A 13037-nucleotide genomic window follows, 5' to 3' on the forward strand; every position below is an offset into this window, starting at 1 on the left:
AGGATTTTTAACTTAAAGTTGGGTCATTTGAAAAATTGCTAAGTTTTAAAAATTGGTACTTTCTAAAAATACAAAGAGCCATAAAAGTGACTCAAATAATTCTCAAAATATTTGATTTGATAAAGCTTAAATAGTGAGAAATCTACATAAAATTGACATTACATTTATAAATGAATCACGTTTACATAGATGAATTTTTCATTGCATTTGTAACCTACTAAAAAACTCTTTGTGAAAGTTTGAGTGAAAAAATAATACATTTTTAAATTTTTCTACAAAAAGAGCCTCATTCATGAGTGTAAAATAGTAAACTTTTAATGTCTTTTTTTCTCCTATTTATTTTTTCCAAGTTCTATCTTAACTAGAAGTATTATCCTTAAAACTATATAGTTAGAGTGTAAGATGTTTTTTACAAAAGTTAGAAAAGGTCTTTTTTTCTACGAGACTAGTATGAACTAGAGAAGTTGATCCTAACCACTTTCCATAGTAAATAGTGATAAATCAACCTCTTGTTTTAGAATATTGTAATGAGATTTCAATCCATAAAATATATAATGAATGATAAATTTTTTGTTAAGATGTTTGGTATATCCTTTGCCTTTGAAATAATCTCATATAAAAAAGGCATTTGTCTCCATCATATCTTTTGTTGAAGAAATAAATAAATGTTAATTGAATATATAAGACATGTATCTCCTCGATTTTTTAATACAATAAACAATATGTACTTAAAATCATAGAGTTATAACCACCGAACCACCATCCATCAACAACCTTCTCTTGTTATGGAACCACATGAATGTATGATTAGAACTTGTGGACACATTACTTAAAACTCATGATAGGTGTAATAGATGAATGTTTTAGAACATATATCATCTAGTTCCACGTCATGGACATGTACCTTATAAATTAAACTAGGGAGCATGACTGAAAACTAGCCTTTATTACAACTTTTGTAAGTCCTTAATGGTTCAACATAAATTTAGGACAATGAGGAAATAAATGAATGTACTAGAAACACAACCTTAATTCTTGCAACAACATTGTAAGCTTATATAGCTTCCACCAGGGACTTATATGTAATAGATGATAAAATACCTAGTAGAGATGAGTGCATCTTCTCATAAAACTCCTCCTAAATTTAGCTCAATTTTCCTTGTCTTGCGTCTCCTCCATATCGTCCGTCATGGTGCCATTCTTCTGCAGAGTATTATTTTTCTATATCCATTGTCCCCAAAAAATAGTTTGCCAAGGATTTAGCTTCTAGGTACTGGGTTTTGCAAAAACATTATACTAAGGGTACAATGTCCCTAATGGTTTTGGAACTCCTCAAGGCATGAAGGGACAAGGAGTCTGTGACGGTTTAGAAACCATTGCCCCTGCGAGCTCTAAAGCCAAGGATCCATGTGCGTATCAAATAGCTCGAGATGAAGAGATATTTTCTAATAACTACAAGGTTTTGGAACATGTGGTGTACAAAGAGATGAGATGAGACACATGAGTCAAAAGGGGTAGCGTGCATGAGCGTACAAAAAAGTTTAAATTTTTTTAGGACCTGCAAGACACAAGAGAATTTTAATAGGTTCCTATATAGTAATTATCAATCTATCTAGAAATTTGCTAGATCTCAACCCTCCTTTTTTCTTCTCCAAACTGTAAACATGATTTCTTATATATTTTATGTAGCAAATTGCAATAGTATATAGTAAACTCACCTTCTATATAGAAAAAATGTGATTTTAACATAGAAAATTGTAATATCTATATTATACGAAACATATCTTACATCTAGTAAAGAAGTATTTGTATAGAAAATTAAAAAATGTATCTAGAAAATTTATCTTATATCTAATAAAAAAGATTTCTCCATATAGCAAATAGCATTCTCTATATAACATGTGGTGATATTCATATAAAAACCCCATCTTACATCTAGTAAGGAAGTGGTCTCTATATAGCAAATGAAAATAGCTATATAGAAAATTTGTCTTACATCTAGCAATATTTATATAGGAAACCCAACTTGTATTTAGTAAAGAAGTGGACCCTGTATAGCAATGTCACGAGAACTCTTAAAGTTTTTCTGAACCAGACCTTGGATGATAACCACAAGCCATATAACTTAGTAAAGACATCACTACAAGAGAAAGGATCATCAGCGGCATTTATTTGCTATGTTTTAGCAACATTTTATGGTACGCCGCTCTATGAGCACCGTTATTATAGAGACCCTAATGTGCTTCTGGTGGAGAGCCACCATTCCAATGAGTTTCTTGCAAAATATAACGCTCGAGTGTGGCCATCTCTTCTTCGAGTTCCCTTGCCATTCTTGGGTTTACAATCTCAAAGAATATGAAAGCTTCCCACGTATCTTCTTGAGTAACAAGGTATATTATTCTTCTTATAACGCGCTCTCTGTATTATATAGTCCTAAGCACAGTTCATGCATGCATATGTTTCTCTAGCAAGTATGCTACATGGATGTGGCTTCTTTTATTATCGACGTTTCAAATACACATAAAAAATATGTCTAATATGCTAAAAATATTGAGCTTTGACAGGTAAGATTGAGTACATTTTGCAAATCACCTAGTAACATGACTATAGAATACCTATTGTCATTGGATAGTAATTGGTTTGAATCATGGTTAGGTAGCCTCACAAAGCACTCAATATCTATTATACATATCAAGTTCTAATTTATACTAAGAATATCGAAAAAATAACATATGCCTAAAGACACAAGGCACTACACTCTTCTAGCACATAACTCTAAAGGATAGTGCTTAAAATATAGCAGTATGTCAAAGACACTACTTAATTTGTATTTACTTTAGTGTACTTCACACAATTTTTCCATGCGATGTAGTAAAACTAGTATGACATTTTCCATTGCAATATAGGCAAATCTTCCAAGTGAAACACTAGAGGGGCTAAAAATGTTGAGAGAGGAAGCCCTTGAACAACTTTGAGGAGAGAGGGGGAGTGCTAAAGGCATACATGGAGAGTGACAAGAGCATGACCACATTTATGACTATGATGTATATAACGATCTCGGAGATTCGGAGAGTGACAAGAGCATGACCACATTTATGACTATGATGTATATAACGATCTCAGAGATTCAGAGAACTTGAGCACAAAGGTTTTTGGTGGCTCTTTGGAATTTCCATATCCAAGAAGATGCAAAACTGGGCACAAGCTGGTGTTGAAAGACTCTAGTGTTGGTACTCTCTCTCTCTCTCTCTCTCTCTCTCTCTCTCTCTCTCTATCTCTCTCTCTCTCTCTCGTTTCTGTAGCCATTTGATTTTTTGGCTAGCTATTATTTTAATTACTTATTCTTTATGTTTCTCACATGGCAAAACCATTCACTACATGATCTTGGTTTGTATTCATTACATATTATAACCTTTCAAATTTTACCTTAGGTGGACAAGTTAAAGAACGTCCACGTGAAATGTCATCAATATATGTAATGAAGCAACACCTTTAGTTTAGGTGTAGGACCTTGGTCATGGGCTCAAGTATAAAAGGGGGCTCATAGACTATCATTGTACCTTTTTACCTTTTAAAACCTTTTTGACCTCTTGACATCATGGCTCCTTTCTTAGAGATGGCCACTCATGGTCGGGCTCATTGCAAGCTTAATAGCCATCCTCTTGGTGGAAGGCTAACTCACTTAGGCATCATGGCCATTGTATGAGATTATCCTTAATCTTGTATTAATCCATGATGATTTGTTCCTAATATAAGCTTTATGATCAGTCCATTTCAATTTCTATTAGAGATCTTGGCTTAGATCCTTGCTTAGGAAGTCATTAATCACTACAACACGTCGGGGGCATATCAGTGTTTCACCAATGTTTATTTTGTTGGGATGTTGGGGATTTTGCTCGCTGCCCCATAGCAAAATAGCACTGTGCCCAGCAGAGCAAGCAGCTCCTATAGCAACAAATTTACGCTGCCCCATAGCGAAATAGCACTGCCGAGCAACACAGCAGCCAAGCAGCTCCTATAGCAACAAATTTACGCTACTCACAGTAGCGCTCATAGCAGCGCCTATAGCAGTAAAATTTCCATGCTATACTGTGATTTCGCTATGCAGCGAAAATAACAGTAAGCTTGCACTGCTATTTTCATTGCATAAAATTCTAGAGAGTTGTTGGATGTTGAATTTAAGTTAAACATGTCACATACATACAGAAAATGATTTATAGTTTTAAAAAGACATCCATTAGAACCCTTGGAGCCATGTTTCGAGCAAAAAAAAAATAGTTTTTTAAGAAGCGAAACAATGTCAAGATCATGAATATATCCCATCTTGTAATAAATCCATGTCTTGCTTTATTATTGTGTATATCTAATGGAAGCTCAATGAAAAGATGGGGTTCCATATCAATATCAATATCACTATCATGATCCAACGAAGCATTGTCATCATGATGAATTATCATCTTCTTCGGATTAATGTTACTCATGCTCTTGATCGATTCCCTCCAAAATGTTTTCTTCATTGCCTTCTTCCAATGAGCCGATTTGAGGTAGTACTTGCACCTCATCCAGACATTCGACCTCCACATCTTGATCTTGAAAGATATGTTTTGAATGAGGGAAAACTTGTATAACATACCACAACTTTGGATCAATTCGATCGACGACGTGAAACACAACCTAATATCACAAAGCAAATGGATTACACTTTTATTATACTACATCAAAATTTAATTTAGGATTGGTTGGTGGGCTACTAACCTGTTGAGAGTGTTGAGGTAGTACAAAAGTGGAATCAATTTGAAAGAATCCATTTGGATGTTTCTTTGGTGGATGTTTCTTCACGGGGTTACTTGAGCACCTCTATACTATATCACCTTGAACCATTTGACATCAAGGATGAATAGACTAAATTCCCTAAATCCAACCTTAAGAATATGTTGAATAGTTCCACAATACTCAAGATTGTCTTCTATGACATCGGTATCATGTCTACTAGCTCAACTTTCTTGCTCAAAAGTTGCCATCACACCACCACAATCAAATGTGTTTCTTTTAGAATCCACATGCTCTGTGCAAAAGTGCATTCCCTATGACCATATTGCATTATATAGTTTGTACTCACATTAAACATAGTCATGACATTTAGTATAGTGCATTAAACAAGGTATATACATGAGACAAAGATGAAGAATGTACTTACTTGAGGGTCACATCCTCTTGCATACTCATGCTCTTCTCTTGTGATCATCTCTCCATTTTGTGATGCCATCGATGTTGCCATACAAAGCCATTCTATATTGATCACATTTGGTAGAGGTTCCAAGCTGGGCAGGAATGGCAAGCGTCTATTTTATCTTCTAAAAGCTCTTCTCTCATCCTTTCATCTACTATTGATTGCATCCTTGTATCTCCCAATCCACTTCTCCATGATGGGACTATTTAGAATGCAGAATGTATTCAACTTGTGGCATAATGCTTCATCCAGTTCTCGTTGCCTTCCTTTTCCCTAAGGCACATTAATGATTAGTCGGTCATCCTCCTCATCGCTCCACAATCGTGGCATGGAAGGATCTATGTGAGATAGATGTTATGAGATATACACAAGATACTCTTGCATCAACCATCCCTCTTCCATGCTTGCTTCTAGCCTTGCTCTTTGTCTCACAGAGTTCTTTAAGGTTTTCATGAACCTTTCAAGGAAAAACATCCATCGAACATGAACAACAACACACAACGCAACTTCATCAACTAAATGCACCACAAGATGCAATTGGCTAGTGAGAATTATTCTAGAAAAGTTATCCTCGATCATACACACTACCTCAATAGCATTGAGACGAGCCATCTCAATGGATGTAGGGTCTATCTCCTTTAAGGATATGTACCTACATACATAGCAATCATGTGTACTATTTACCAATACATAACTTGTGAGCGCATGAGAATACCAAATAAGCAATATAACTTAGCTAGTGAATTGAAGATAAGATTCATACCTCACCAAGCTTCCCATTTTGTAAATAGCCTCTCTTACCTTCTTGTCTCTCCTTAACCAACTATAGCAATTGGAGGAATAAACTATGCATAGAAAAAAATGGAAGTTAGTATATGAACCTACAAATTATAAATCACAAAGAGAAAATGAATAAGCGAATATTTATATAGCTATAATATCCTGTGCTAATCATGTGTCTTGAGGCCATATAATTGTACCTCTCCTTCATCTTTGTGAAGGCACCCTTCAATGAATGCATTAATCCCGTTGGTGTACGAAAAGAGGCAATCACACTTTTCACCTTATTGTGCTCCTTCTTGGTTAATACCCATGGTGCCTTTGGTAGGACCATGGTGCCTTTGGTAGGACCATGTTGCCACTCTCACTTTCAATTGGCCATGCACTTTGAAGACATCTAATGTTTTTTAAGTCATCCCTTGCACTCTTTGTATCTCTTTTACTAATTAAATGGTCCCAAATATTTGTTGCCACATTCTTGAAGATATGCATGGGATCTAAGAGATGATTGATATTCATGTCACACCAATATGGAAGTCGAAAGAAGCTTGAGTGTCCAGACATCCCATTTGGTGGTGGATTGGGGGTGCTTCTCCATGCCACCTCAAACCAATCTCTACCTCTCATCACAAGTGGTGAGACCTCATGTGGCACATACTTGGGATGTGAAGGAGGGAGAAATCGATGATGTTTGTCATGCACCACCTTCTTAACTGTAGAGGGTCTTTACAAAATAAGTGATGGTCCACAAATCGGACATGCATGATGTCCAGAGGTTGCCAAACCTATTTTAAAATTGATATGATTGAGATAGATATATAAAATTAAAGTTTAAAGGTTAAAGGTTAAAGTTATCTAGTTCAAGTAGGTACACCTGAGCACTCCAAGAACCCGGGATAGTCATGTATCGTCCAAAGCAAAACTCATTTCACCTTCGCTTCACGCCTATTTATTGGCCTTGAAAAGTCATGTACTTTGATACCTCGCCATAGTGCCTCAAGATCCTCAATTAAAGGCTCAAGGTACACATCCTATAGGCCAAGTAGACCATGATGTGGAGTTGAAGCCAAATGGGTTAACATCATCCATGCCCAAGCCAAGACGTAAGTGACGGGGCTCATGTTTAAACTCTGGCCATTGATGCTCCACATATTGTCGTGTCGGTGAATCAGCTACTACAATCCTCATGATGCCATCGGCGGTTGAGTGATGAGTGGCATGCCATGTCATGAGTTCTACAATCCCCTTACATTTAAACATGTGTTGGATTTGAGGAATGATAGGAAAGTGTCTCATCTTCCCACATTGTAGACATCGTGTTGCATCTTTATTAAATAGCATGCAATCCTTGGGACATGTATGTATTTTTGTGTAATCCATACCTAGTATAGAGAGCATTTTATGACACCCATCTTACGAGTTTGGTAATAGATTTTGAAGGGGGAGAATCTTCTTGAGAAGCCAAAAACATAACATAAGAAATCATATGTGAAAATATTAGCAAGGAGAGTATATAGAACATGATTCATTTTTTATTTGAGAGAATAGAATGAGGCAGTTTTACCGAAGAAGACTCGTGACACTTGCATCACTCCATCCATAAGTTGTTTGCTAGTTTAATAGCTCCAAGTTTGCTCGCAGTGTGCAGTACGAACATCCCTCATACAAAGGGATGCTTGCCTCTCTATGCAAGGTTTCCTCATCTTGTGACATTCTACCTCCTGTCCAAAGAAGTCATTCACCATGTCATCCACAATGACATTCTGTTCCTGCTCATGTGGCAATGGTGGAGGCACCTCATTCATTGGTTGGGGAAGATGAGTCTCAGCCATGCTTCTTTCCATATGAAGCCTTTCCACCTTCTGCAGTCTACTCGATGTCACCAAATGGTGTGGCATGTTACCGGGCCAGGAGGCTTAAGAAAGGCAAGACTCAATAAGGAAAAACATGCGAGAATGTGCTGGAGGGTCAATGAAGCTAAGACATGTGATGGGACAGTTGGAAGGGTGGCCTCACGGCCCGAAGTCCGGGTCCTGCTGTGCCCATGGCAGTGTATTAAGTGTTACATAGAACATACATATGATACAACTAGATTGGTTTGTGTCGAGTTGTTATTACAACTTGGTCCTCGCTAGCTTTAAGTGGTCTCTGATTCACTATCCAATCGGCCATTCAGCCATTAAGAGGAGATTACGGAAGAGGAGAAAGAACCCAAACCCATGTGAAGCTTTGTGTCAAAAATTAAAAGATGAAAAGACTAACAAACTCTTGTCTACTAGAGTCAAGTAATGCGCATCACTATCAAAGTTGCTAATAGAGATAGAAATAAATTCAAAAATTAAGATTTCTTTTAATATTATAAGAAATAGAAAATTCTTGCATAGTAAATATGTCCCTTGACTTATGCAAATCAAGGCAATTAGAATAGAGAGAATTGCGCATTTCTTGCCATATTGGCTAGTGACGACCCTCAAACCCCACTACTCAAGTCTTAGACTGTAGAGTGAAAAAATCTATAAATATTATAGATGACATTTAAAAACAATTTACATGATTCCAAGGTGACGTGAAGAAATGGTTTTATGTGAGAGTGAAAAGAAAAGAATGGAAGTCCCTCAAATTTACAATTCATTTCATGAGATTTGAAGTTCATCTGACATTCAAATGACGATTTTCATGAGTTGCATCACATTTAAAATCTACCCAGTGGGGCCATCATTTAATGGCATGAACATGATGTCCGAGATACTTGACCCATGAGTGATCAATGATCACCCATGCATGCCATGGTGACTGTGTGTCCAATGATCGTTGTCCAATCAACTAGTAGTAGCATTCTATCTGTGCTCAAGGAGACCACGTGATTAGATAGAAGCCTTCCTAAATCCCATGCCTTGAGGCGTGGTGAGACTAAGGCCCACTTCCACGCTCATTAACAATCGCAACCGCTGAACACTACTTCCAAATACTATGGGTTCGTGAGAACAGGGCCAAAATTTGACAGGTTACTTAAAATTTGACAGGTTACTTAAAATTTGACAGGTTACTTAAGTGACATGTTGTTTTTAAAGCTACTTTCCATACTTTTCACCTCTTGAGAGATACATAGCTCTGTAAAGGCTATGCATAGAGGTTTATGGCTAATACATAATCCTCATGCATAAGCTTTATACATGAGGCTTTGTGGACAACTCTTATGCATGTGGCTTATTCATAAGCCTCATGCATAAACCTTATATGTAAGCCTCATGCGTAAGGCTTATGTATAAGTATCATGCTGCATGAGGCTTATGCAGTAGCCTCATGCATAAGCTTTATGTCGTTGTAGCCTCATGCATGAGGCTAAGGCATATGGCCACCTCTTAAGAGAAGCATAGCTCTCAAAAGGCTATCCATACAGGGAAGAAAAAATAAAAAACCCTAATCTTAAAAGCCCTAAAACTTACAAACCCTATAACATGTAAAAGCATAAGAGAGGAAACATAAAACAAAGAGATATCTTACCTTATGAGGCTTGTATGTGTCGATAATCTACAAAATCAAACCAAATAAAGAAAAAAAAGTTTTAGTAACCCTTATCCTAACCGTAATAAAATAATCCTAGATTCTACATAGAAACCCTAATAAAGAGTTTTGATGGAGAGCTTTCCATCAAATCTCTTTATTAAAGTTTCCATATAGCACAAGGCACTTTTGTTCATTCTCTATATAGTTTAAAAAAAACCATTCACTATATAATTTCCTAGATATAAATGAGCATATCTAGGAAAAGTGCAAACTAGAGAAAATGAAACACTTTCCTAGATAGCTAACTAGGAAATACAATGCATGGATTTTTCTATACAGGAAAATTTATCTATACAATAAAAATTTCTTATATAAAAAATTTTCCTACAAAGGAAAAAATCTCCTATGTAGGAAGATATTCTCTACATAAAAAAAATTTGCTTACATAGGAAAATTTTTCCTATATATGTAAATTTATCTATGTAGAGAATTCCATGCATTGTATTTTCTAGGTAGCCTATCTAGGAAACTGTTACATTTTCCCTAGTTTTTGCACTTTTCCTAGATATCCTTATTTGTATATCTAGGAAATTATATAGTGAATCCATTGTATCTCTATATAGAGAATGCTAAGTAGCTTATCCTGTAGATAGTTCTATGAACCGTGCTAATATACTACTTACAACATAATAGATTAAGTAGCTCTATAAAGCATTATAAAATATAAATCTCTTTATTTATCAAAGATTAAGCAAAAAAGTCTTGCATATTTAAAAAGAGGGCCAAAAGTAGTCAACGTACATCATGTTCAAAATAAATAGTACTTCAAGATTATCTAAATGTCATGGGATTATGTCTACATCTTCTAAACTAATAGGTGTGGATTGTGCATTGAATTTGACTTTCTTATTGGCAAATAAGCCAATGCACAATGTCACGAATCATAATGTCACTCCCAGGCTTTTTCGTATCCTTTGAGTAGTTTTTGAAACTAATATTCTCCTTCTTTAGATTGACATATGTACTTTTGAGAGAAAAGTAAATGTCTTGGATTGTATGCACTCTCATGTACTTTAATAAGATTATCTCCATATCCTCCTCTGAAATGTGGCTCACCTACATTCATGATAATAAAATATATAAAATTTTAAAGCATATTCAATTTACCTAAATAAAAAGATTCAAAATAATAAACTTATCAATGATAAATTTCTCTAATATAATATCACTTACTTGTAAAGGTTCACATGATGCCTCTACATTTGATTTTCCAATGTGTTCTAAATCCTATTTGAAATAACAAAATCAAACCCATCATGTTAAAAATAGAAAAATCAAATCCATTAGGTTAAAAATAGAAGAATCATAACATTATACATCTATCTAACAATACCTTTAAAATGGTTGTTGGTATAATATTTTCACCCTTTTGGTGACTTCTTTCTTCCAAGTGAGTTTTCATCTTCTCACTTACCTTTGGAACAAGCCAAAAACTAGCATTATTAATCACAAAAGTAAAAAGAGAAAGAGAAAAAAAATTAGGAGTACAAAGAGATAGTAGAAAACTTTTGTAAGTTTTGCATTACCTTTCTCTTTCTTTGACTTTTTGTTGAAACCTCATTCATATACTTAGCCAAATTCAACATTGGATCCTACAAGTACAACAAAATATTAGAAGAAATATTGACAACTTATCACATATACAAAGAAAAACTCAACCAAACCTTGTCTTCACTTGTCATATATACTCTCGCTTCTTGATTTCTTATGGCTCTCACTCTTTTTGATGTGTCATGATGTAGTAGCTCAGTAAAGGAATAATTATTCTCCTCCATTGTTGTATTATAAGAATCCTGGCTTATAAGATGTTATCAAAATCACATAGAATTTAAAAAATAGTAGTCTTAAAATTAAATCATTATGTGGACTAAGAGAAATACACCTCATCGGATATATAATCTTGCAACCCTTCAAACCTCTTTGTCCCAAACATAAAGTTATCCATCTATATAGAAGAGCATACGTTAATATATACAAAACCAAAAGAAATCCTACTTAGAATAAAATCAATTATATAATACACTTACATTCTCTATAGATCATTTTTTATCGCATCAATGTAAGGAGAGCTAGCTTGAAGCTCAAAGTTTGTCTATAAAGTTCACATTAGTAACAAAATCTTTTAAACAAAACGTTCAAAACATGTAACATTGCATAATTTACTATGCATGATTCAAAGAAAAAAACATTATACATTCTCCTTATGATACATCTTTCTAGCTCTTACCTCTTCTCATAAGAATGATTATATGCTTGAAGATTGAGTGTTGGCTTTAAGACCATGACATGTAAAATAACATAAAGTTAAAACTAGAACCACATAAATATATAATATAAACATACCCATGTAAAAAAGCTGCTTACGTAGGAAAAGAAAATATCAAGTTTAGTTCTTTTACCTCTTCATTAGAATTAATATTTCCTTGAGGAGTCAATGCAAGCTCCAAGACCTATGAATATAGACCAAATAAAAAAAGTGATGAACTATGTATTAAGCTTCTTAAATCATAATGCATATAATATATTGTTTGGGACATCATAGCATAGCGGAGGCTACACTCCAACCCACACACTTTGTCAATCCATGAATGCAACCCGGTTAGCGCATAGAGGCTATCCCGAATGGGAGAAGATTAGTTAACCACACACTAATGACTTCTAGTCCTACTCAATCCTTCTTCAACACTCAAGCAATCAATCTAACATAATCAAAGCATCAAGATTAGGCTACACTTAAGCATAAAAATGCAACTTAAGCAAAGAATCTAACATGCAAAGAGCTATCACACAAGCCTCAACTACACATCATTTCATGCACAAGCTTCATCACATACACTCTACAACTCACAAATCAGATTTTAGCATCAAAACATCATTAAGAAATCTAGATTAGCAAGTGTGTAGACCATAACCTCATATCATTGAAAATGTAGAGAATAGAGAGTACAAGATTGAAGCATGAATGGAGATGGAGAGCCTTGGGAGAGCACATGAGAAGGAGCTATGGAGCAAGCTCTCTCTATGAGCCTCTCAACCAGATGACCAAAGAGTCCTGCCTAGCTCTCAAATGGGCCACCTTTTATACAAAAACTCTAGAACTCCCAAAAGTTCCCATGTGGGATTATTGTCAAGCCCTCTCCCACATTCATCTACAACTTGGAACTCTTTTCAAGAGCCCTAAGTGTCTTTTTTGTTGCATCCTTGTATTGATCTTCATTCGTCATGCAACACTCCCCCCTTCCTATTTTGTGCACGTCCTCGAGCGCGGTAGTAGCAAGAGCTACAACAAAAAAACAATGGATACAAGTAAAGTCTTTTATTGAAAAAAAGAAAAAAGAAAAAAAAGAAAAGAAAAACCAGCAATGATACTTTCACACGTGAGCATACAAGTGCAAGGCTGATTAAAGTTTTAATGAGTACTAAAATAGGTGAGTAAAGACTAGTCAAAGTGAGACTTAAG

The 13037-nt window shown here is 35.3% G+C and overlaps 1 long non-coding RNA gene across 1 annotated transcript; it reads right to left on the reverse strand.

Moving 5' to 3' along the window:
* Positions 1–10563: 10563 nt before the first annotated feature.
* On the reverse strand, positions 10564–11102 carry LOC147623627 (uncharacterized). Its single transcript, XR_015269278.1, has 3 exons — positions 10911–11102; positions 10751–10804; positions 10564–10633 (listed from the first exon to the last, which is right to left on the reverse strand). It is a non-coding gene; the product is annotated as an uncharacterized LOC147623627 (long non-coding RNA).
* Between the last annotated feature and the right edge of the window lie 1935 nt (positions 11103–13037).

The sequence above is a fragment of the Cibotium barometz genome, chromosome 26 (assembly GCF_041138505.1).
Source record: "Cibotium barometz isolate CiBa-2024 chromosome 26, ASM4113850v1, whole genome shotgun sequence".
Lineage (NCBI taxonomy): Eukaryota > Viridiplantae > Streptophyta > Polypodiopsida > Cyatheales > Cibotiaceae > Cibotium > Cibotium barometz.